Raw genomic sequence first — 7423 nt, 5'->3', positions numbered from 1 at the left:
ATGACCGTATCATCCTATTAGCATATATATATGTTCAGACTCGGGTCCATAGCAGTACTGTAAGATTTTGCCCACATTGCATAAAGTATATGGGTAGTACTGCATAAAACACAGCGAGTTCCTTTGTAATGGCGAACGGTCAACTTTGAGGCCACTCCCCCGCCACACGGTAATACTTTTGAAAGAGTTTTGGAATGCATCTATTCCCTATGGTGTCCTGAGTAGACACAGTGAATTTCAGCTCAATTGCATGAAGTATGTGAGGCGTGAAAAGTTTTGAAGCAGGGTCAAAAAAAGGCAAACAATTGCCACAAAAGTCAAAATGGCGGACTTCCTGTTGGGTTTGGAGGCGGGGTCCAAGAGACTTTTTTGTGCGTCTTGGGGTGATACACATGTGTGCTAATTTTCATGATCCTGTGTCAAACTGGCCAGCGGGGCTACGCGTTAGGGCAAAAACTACAGGGAGTTCATTTGTAATGGCGAATGGTCAACTTTGAGGCCACGCCCCCACCACACCTTCAGACTTTTGTAAGAGTTTTGGAATGCGTCTATTCCCTATGGTGTCCTGAGTGGACACAGTGATTTTCAGCTTGATTGGATGAAGTATGCGAGGCGTGAAAAGTTTTGTAGGAGGGTCACAAATCGCCAAAAATTAACAGAAATTTCAAAATTGCGGACTTCCTGTTGGGTTTGGAGGGGGGGTCCAAGAGACTTTTTTGTGCATCTTGGGGTGATACACATGTGTACCAATTTTCATGACCCTACTCATAACAGGCCAGGGGGGCAGGCAGAAAAACCTATGAAAACACAACATTTTGTGTAGCCAGTAGGTGGCGCTCTGTCAAAGCCTCAATATTGTTGTATAGATGTGTTTAGGGTCAGACTCTGATCATACATGTGACATTTCGTACAGATCGGACAGAAAACGAAGAAGTTATAGAGACTTTCTGTGTCCTCAGAAATGGTCAAACTTTGAGGCCACGCCCCGGCCACACCGTCAGACTTTTGTAAGAGTTTTGGAATGCGTCTATTCCCTATGGTGTCCTGAGTGGACACGGCGAATTTCAGCTCAATCCGTTGAAGTATGCGAGGCGTGAAAAGTTTGGCAGCAGGGTCACACATCGCCAAAAATGGCCACAAACCTTCAAATGGCGGACTTCCTGTTGGGTTTGGAGGGGGGGTCCAAGAGACTTTTTTGTGCGTCTTGAGGTGATACATATGTGTGCCAATTTTCATAATCCTGTGTCAAACTGGCCAGAGGGGCTACGCGTTGGGGGCGCTATAGAGTCATTTTCCTATGTGCGTTTCAAATGTCAGCAAATTTCAAAATTTTTTGGGCGAATGAATTTTTCTACCAAGTTTGGTGAGTTTTTGGGCATGTTAAGGCCCCCAAAAATGCGATCTAAGGGGGGGAAAGAAAAAAAAATTAAAGCTGCAAGCAGCATTGCGGGCCCTCGCGCACCTGGCGATCCGCGGGGTCATCGCAGTCTACTCTCCTATGCTCTCGTCTCCTATACTCTCCTGTCCTATGCTGTCCTCCTCTCATTTCCACAGATATACAACAAACACATGTTTACAACCAAACTTTCCTGCTACCAGTAGGTGGCGCTATGACCGTATCATCCTATTAGCATATATATCTGTTCAGACTCGGGTCCATAGCAGTACTGTAAGATTTTGTCCACATTGCATAAAGTATATGGGTAGTACTGCATAAAACACAGCGAGTTCCTTTGTAATGGCGAACGGTCAACTTTGAGGCCACTCCCCCACCACACAGTAATACTTTTGAAAGAGTTTTGGAATGCGTCTATTCCCTATGGTGTCCTGAGTGGACACAGTGAATTTCAGCTCAATTGCATGAAGTATGTGAGGCGTGAAAAGTTTTGAAGCAGGGTCACAAATAGGCACAAAATGGCCACAAAAGTCAAAATGGCGGACTTCCTGTTGGGTTTGGAGGGGGGGTCCAAGAGACTTTTTTGTGCGTCTTGGGGTGATACACATCTGTGCTACTTTTCACAATCCTGTGTCAAAGTGGCCAGAGGGGCTACGCGTTAGGGCAACAAATACAGGGAGTTCCTTTGTAATGGCGAATGGTCAACTTTGAGGCCACGCCCCCACCACACCGTAATACTTTTGTAAGAGTTTTGGAATGCGTCTATTCCCTATGGTGTCCTGAGTGCACACAGTGATTTTCAGCTTGATTGGATGAAGTATGCAAGGCGTGAAAAGTTTTGCAGCAGGGTCCCAAATCGCCAAAAATTAACAGAAATTTCAAAATGGCGGACTTCCTGTTGGGTTTGGAGGGGGGGTCCAAGAGACTTTTTTGTGCATCTTGGGGTGATAAACATGTGTGCCAATTTTCGTGACCCTACTCAAAACAGGCCACAGGGGCAGGCAGAAAAACCTATGAAAACACAACATTTTGTGTAGCCAGTAGGTGGCGCTCTGTCAAAGCCTCAATATTGTTGTATAGATGTGTTTAGGGTCAGACTCTGATCATACATGTGACATTTGGTACAGATCGGACAGAAAACGAAGAAGTTATAGAGACTTTCTGTGTCCTCAGAAATGGTCAAACTTTGAGGCCACGCCCCGGCCACACCGTCAGACTTTTGTAAGAGTTTTGGAATGCGTCTATTCCCTATGGTGTCCTGAGTGGACACGGCGAATTTCAGCTCAATCCGATGACGTATGCGAGGCGTGAAAAGTTTGGCAGCAGGGTCACACATCGCCAAAAATGGCCACAAACCTTCAAATGGCGGACTTCCTGTTGGGTTTGGAGGGGGGGTCCAAGAGACTTTTTTGTGCGTCTTGAGGTGATACATATGTGTGCCAATTTTCATAATCCTGTGTCAAACCGGCCAGAGGGGCTACGCGTTGGGGGCGCTATAGAGTCATTTTCCTATGTGCGTTTCAAATGTCAGCAAATTTCAAAATTTTTTGGGCGAATGAATTTTTCTACCAAGTTTGGTGAGTTTTTGGGCATGTTAAGGCCCCCAAAAATGCGATCTAAGGGGGGGAAAGAAAAAAAAAAAAAAAAAAAATAATAATCCTAAGGGTTTCAATAGGGCTCTTGCACCATTCGGTGCTCGGGCCCTAATTAAAGCTGCAAGCAGCATTGCGGGCCCTCGCGCACCTTGCGATCCGCGGGGCTATCGCTGTCTTCTCTCCTATGCTCTTGTCTCCTATACTCTCCTGTGCTATGCCCTCCTCTCCTCTCATTTGCAGAGATGTACAACAAACACATGTTTACAACCACACTTTCCTGCTACCAGTAGGTGGCGCTATGACCGTATCATCCTATTAGCATATATATGTGTTCAGACTCGGGTCCATGGCAGTACTGTAAGATTTTGGCCACATTGCATGAAGTATATGGGTAGTACTGCATAAAACACAGCGAGTTCCTTTGTAATGGCGAACGGTCAACTTTGAGGCCACTCCCCCGCCACACGGTAATACTTTTGAAAGAGTTTTGGAATGCGTCTATTCCCTATGGTGTCCTGAGTGGACACAGTGAATTTTAGCTCAATTCCATGAAGTTTGTGATGCGTGAAAAGTTTTGAAGCAGGGTCACAAATAGGCAAAAAATGGCCACAAGAGTCAAAATGGCGGACTTCCTGTTGGGTTTGGAGGGGGGGTCCAACAGACTTTTTTGTGCGTCTTGGGGTGATACACATGTGTGCCAATTTTCATGATCCTGTGTCAAACTGGCCAGCGGGGCTACGCGTTAGGGCAATAAATACAGGGAGTTCATTTGTAATGGCGAATGGTCAACTTTGAGGCCACACCCCCACCACACCGTAATACTTTTGTAAGAGTTTTGGAATGCGTCTATTCTGTATCGTGTCCTGAGTGGACACAGTGATTTTCAGCTTGATTGGATGAAGTATGCGAGGCGTGAAAAGTTTTGTAGCAGGGTCACAAATCGCCACAAATTAACAGACATTTCAAAATGGCGGACTTCCTGTTGGGTTTGGAGGGGGGGTCCAAGAGACTTTTTTGTGCGTCTTGGGGTGATAAACATGTGTGCCAATTTTCGTGACCCTACTCAAAACAGGCCACAGGGGCAGGCAGAAAAACCTATGAAAACACAACATTTTGTGTAGCCAGTAGGTGGCGCTCTGTCAAAGCCTCAATATTGTTGTATAGATGTGTTTAGGGTCAGACTCTGATGATACATGTGACATTTCGTACAGATCGGACAGAAAACGAAGAAGTTATAGAGACTTTCTGTGTCCTCAGAAATGGTCAAACTTTGAGGCCACGCCCCGGCCACACCGTCAGACTTTTGTAAGAGTTTTGGAATGCGTCTATTCCCTATGGTGTCCTGAGTGGACACGGCGAATTTCAGCTCAATCCGATGACGTATGCGAGGCGTGAAAAGTTTGGCAGCAGGGTCACACATCGCCAAAAATGGCCACAAACCTTCAAATGGCGGACTTCCTGTTGGGTTTGGAGGGGGGGTCCAAGAGACTTTTTTGTGCGTCTTGAGGTGATACATATGTGTGCCAATTTTCATAATCCTGTGTCAAACCGGCCAGAGGGGCTACGCGTTGGGGGCGCTATAGAGCCATTTTTATATGTGCATTTCAAAAGTCAGCAAATTTCAAAATTTTTCGGGCGAATGAATTTTTCTACCAAGTTTGGTGAGTTTTTGGGCATGTTAAGGCCTCCAAAAATGCGATCTCGGAGGGGGAAAAAAAAAAAAAAAAAAAAAAAAAAAAAAAAAAAAAAATAATAATCCTAAGGGTTTCAATAGGGCTCTTGCACCATTCGGTGCTCGGGCCCTAAAAAATTAAAGCTGCAAGCAGCATTGCGGGCCCTCGCGCACCTTGCGATCCGCGGGGTCATCGCAGTCTTCTCTCCTATGCTCTCGTCTCCTATACTCTCCTGTGCTATGCTCTCCTCCTCTCATTTCCACAGATATACAACAAACACATGTTTACAACCAAACTTTCCTGCTACCAGTAGGTGGCGCTATGACCGTATCATCCTATTAGCATATATATCTGTTTAGACTCGGCTCCATGGCAGTACTGTAAGATTTTGTCCACATTGCATAAAGTATATGGGTAGTACTGCATAAAACACAGCAAGTTCCTTTGTAATGGCGAATGGTCAACTTTGAGGCCACTCCCCCACCACACGGTAATACTTTTGAAAGAGTTTTGGAATGCGTCTATTCCCTATGGTGTCCTGAGTGGACACAGTGAATTTCAGCTGAATTGCATGAAGTATGCGAGGCACGAAAAGTTTTATAGCAGGGTCAGAAAACGGTAAAAATTACAAAAACAAGTCAAAATGGTGGACTTCCTGTTGGGTTTGGAGGGGGGGTCCAAGAGACTTTTTTGTGCGACTTGGGGTGATACACATGTGTGCTAATTCTTGTGATCCTGTGTCAAACTGGCCAGCGGGGCTACGCATTAGGGCAATAAATACAGTGACTTCCTTTGTAATGGCGAATGGTCAACTTTGAGGCCACGCCCCCGCCACACCGTCAGACTTTTGTAAGAGTTTTGGAATGCGTCTATTCCCTATGGTGTCCTGAGTGGACACAGTGAGTTTTAGCTCATTTGGATGAAGTATGCGAGGCGTGAAAAGTTTTGCAGCAGGGTCACAAATCGCCAAAAATTAACAGAAATTTCAAAATGGCGGACTTCCTGTTGGGTTTGGAGGGGGGGTCCAAGAGACTTTTTTGTGCATCTTGGGGTGATACACATGTGTGCCAATTTTCGTGACCCTACTCAAAACAGGCCACAGGGGCAGGCAGAAAAACCTATGAAAACACAACATTTTGTGTAGCCAGTAGGTGGCGCTCTGTCAAAGCCTCAATATTGTTGTATAGATGTGTTTAGGGTCAGACTCTGATCATACATGTGACATTTCGTACAGATCGGACAGAAAACGAAGAAGTTATAGAGACTTTCTGTGTCCTCAGAAATGGTCAAACTTTGAGGCCACGCCCCGGCCACACCGTCAGACTTTTGTAAGAGTTTTGGAATGCGTCTATTCCCTATGGTGTCCTGAGTGGACACGGCGAATTTCAGCTCAATCCGTTGAAGTATGCGAGGCGTGAAAAGTTTGGCAGCAGGGTCACACATCGCCAAAAATGGCCACAAACCTTCAAATGGCGGACTTCCTGTTGGGTTTGGAGGGGGGGTCCAAGAGACTTTTTTGTGCGTCTTGAGGTGATACATATGTGTGCCAATTTTCATAATCCTGTGTCAAACCGGCCAGAGGGGCTACGCGTTGGGGGCGCTATAGAGCCTTTTTTATATGTGCATTTCAAAAGTCAGCAAATTTCAAAATTTTTCGGGCGAATGAATTTTTCTACCAAGTTTGGTGAGTTTTTGGGCATGTTAAGGCCTCCAAAAATGCGATCTCGGAGGGGGAAAAAAAAAAATAATAATCCTAAGGGTTTCAATAGGGCTCTTGCACCATTCGGTGCTCGGGCCCTAATTAAAGCTGCAAGCAGCATTGCGGGCCCTCGCGCACCTTGCGATCCGCGGGGTCAGCGCAGTCTTCTCTCCTATGCTCTCGTCTCCTATGCTCTCCTGTCCTATGCTCTCCTCCTCTCATTTCCACAGATATACAACAAACACATGTTTACAACCAAACTTTCCTGCTACCAGTAGGTGGCGCTATGACCGTATCATCCTATTAGCATATATATCTGTTCAGACTCGGGGCTATAGCAGTACTGTAAGATTTTGTCCACATTGCATAAAGTATATGGGTAGTACTGCATAAAACACAGCGAGTTCCTTTGTAATGGCGAATGGTCAACTTTGAGGCCGCTCCCCCGCCACACGGTAATACTTTTGAAAGAGTTTTGGAATGCGTCTATTCCCTATGGTGTCCTGAGTGGACACAGTGAATTTCAGCTCAATTGCAAGAAGTATGTGAGCCGTGAAAAGTTTTGAAGCAGGGTCACAAATAGGCAAAAAATGGCCACAAAAGTCAAAATGGCGGACTTCCTGTTGGGTTTGGAGGGGGGGTCCAAGAGACTTTTTTGTGCATCTTGGGGTGATACACATGTGTGCTAATTCTCATGATCCTGTGTCAAACTGGCCAGCGGGGCTATGCATTAGGGCAATAAATACAGTGAGCTCCTTTGTAATGGCGAATGGTCAACTTTGAGGCCACGCCCCCACCCCACCGTCAGACTTTTGTAAGAGTTTTTGAATGCGTCTATTCCCTATGGTGTCCTGAGTTGACACAGTGAGTTTTAGCTCAATTGGATGAAGTATGCGAGGCATGAAAAGTTTTGTAGCAGGGTCACAAATCACCAAAAATTAACAGAAATTTCAAAATGGCGGACTTCCTGTTGGGTTTGGAGGGGGGGTCCAAGAGACTTTTTTGTGCGTCTTGAGGGGATAAATATGTGTGCCAAATTTCATGACCCTACTCAAAACAG

Source organism: Parambassis ranga, chromosome 3 (assembly GCF_900634625.1).
Source record: "Parambassis ranga chromosome 3, fParRan2.1, whole genome shotgun sequence".
NCBI lineage: Eukaryota > Metazoa > Chordata > Actinopteri > Ambassidae > Parambassis > Parambassis ranga.
This window is presented reverse-complemented; position numbering follows the sequence as displayed.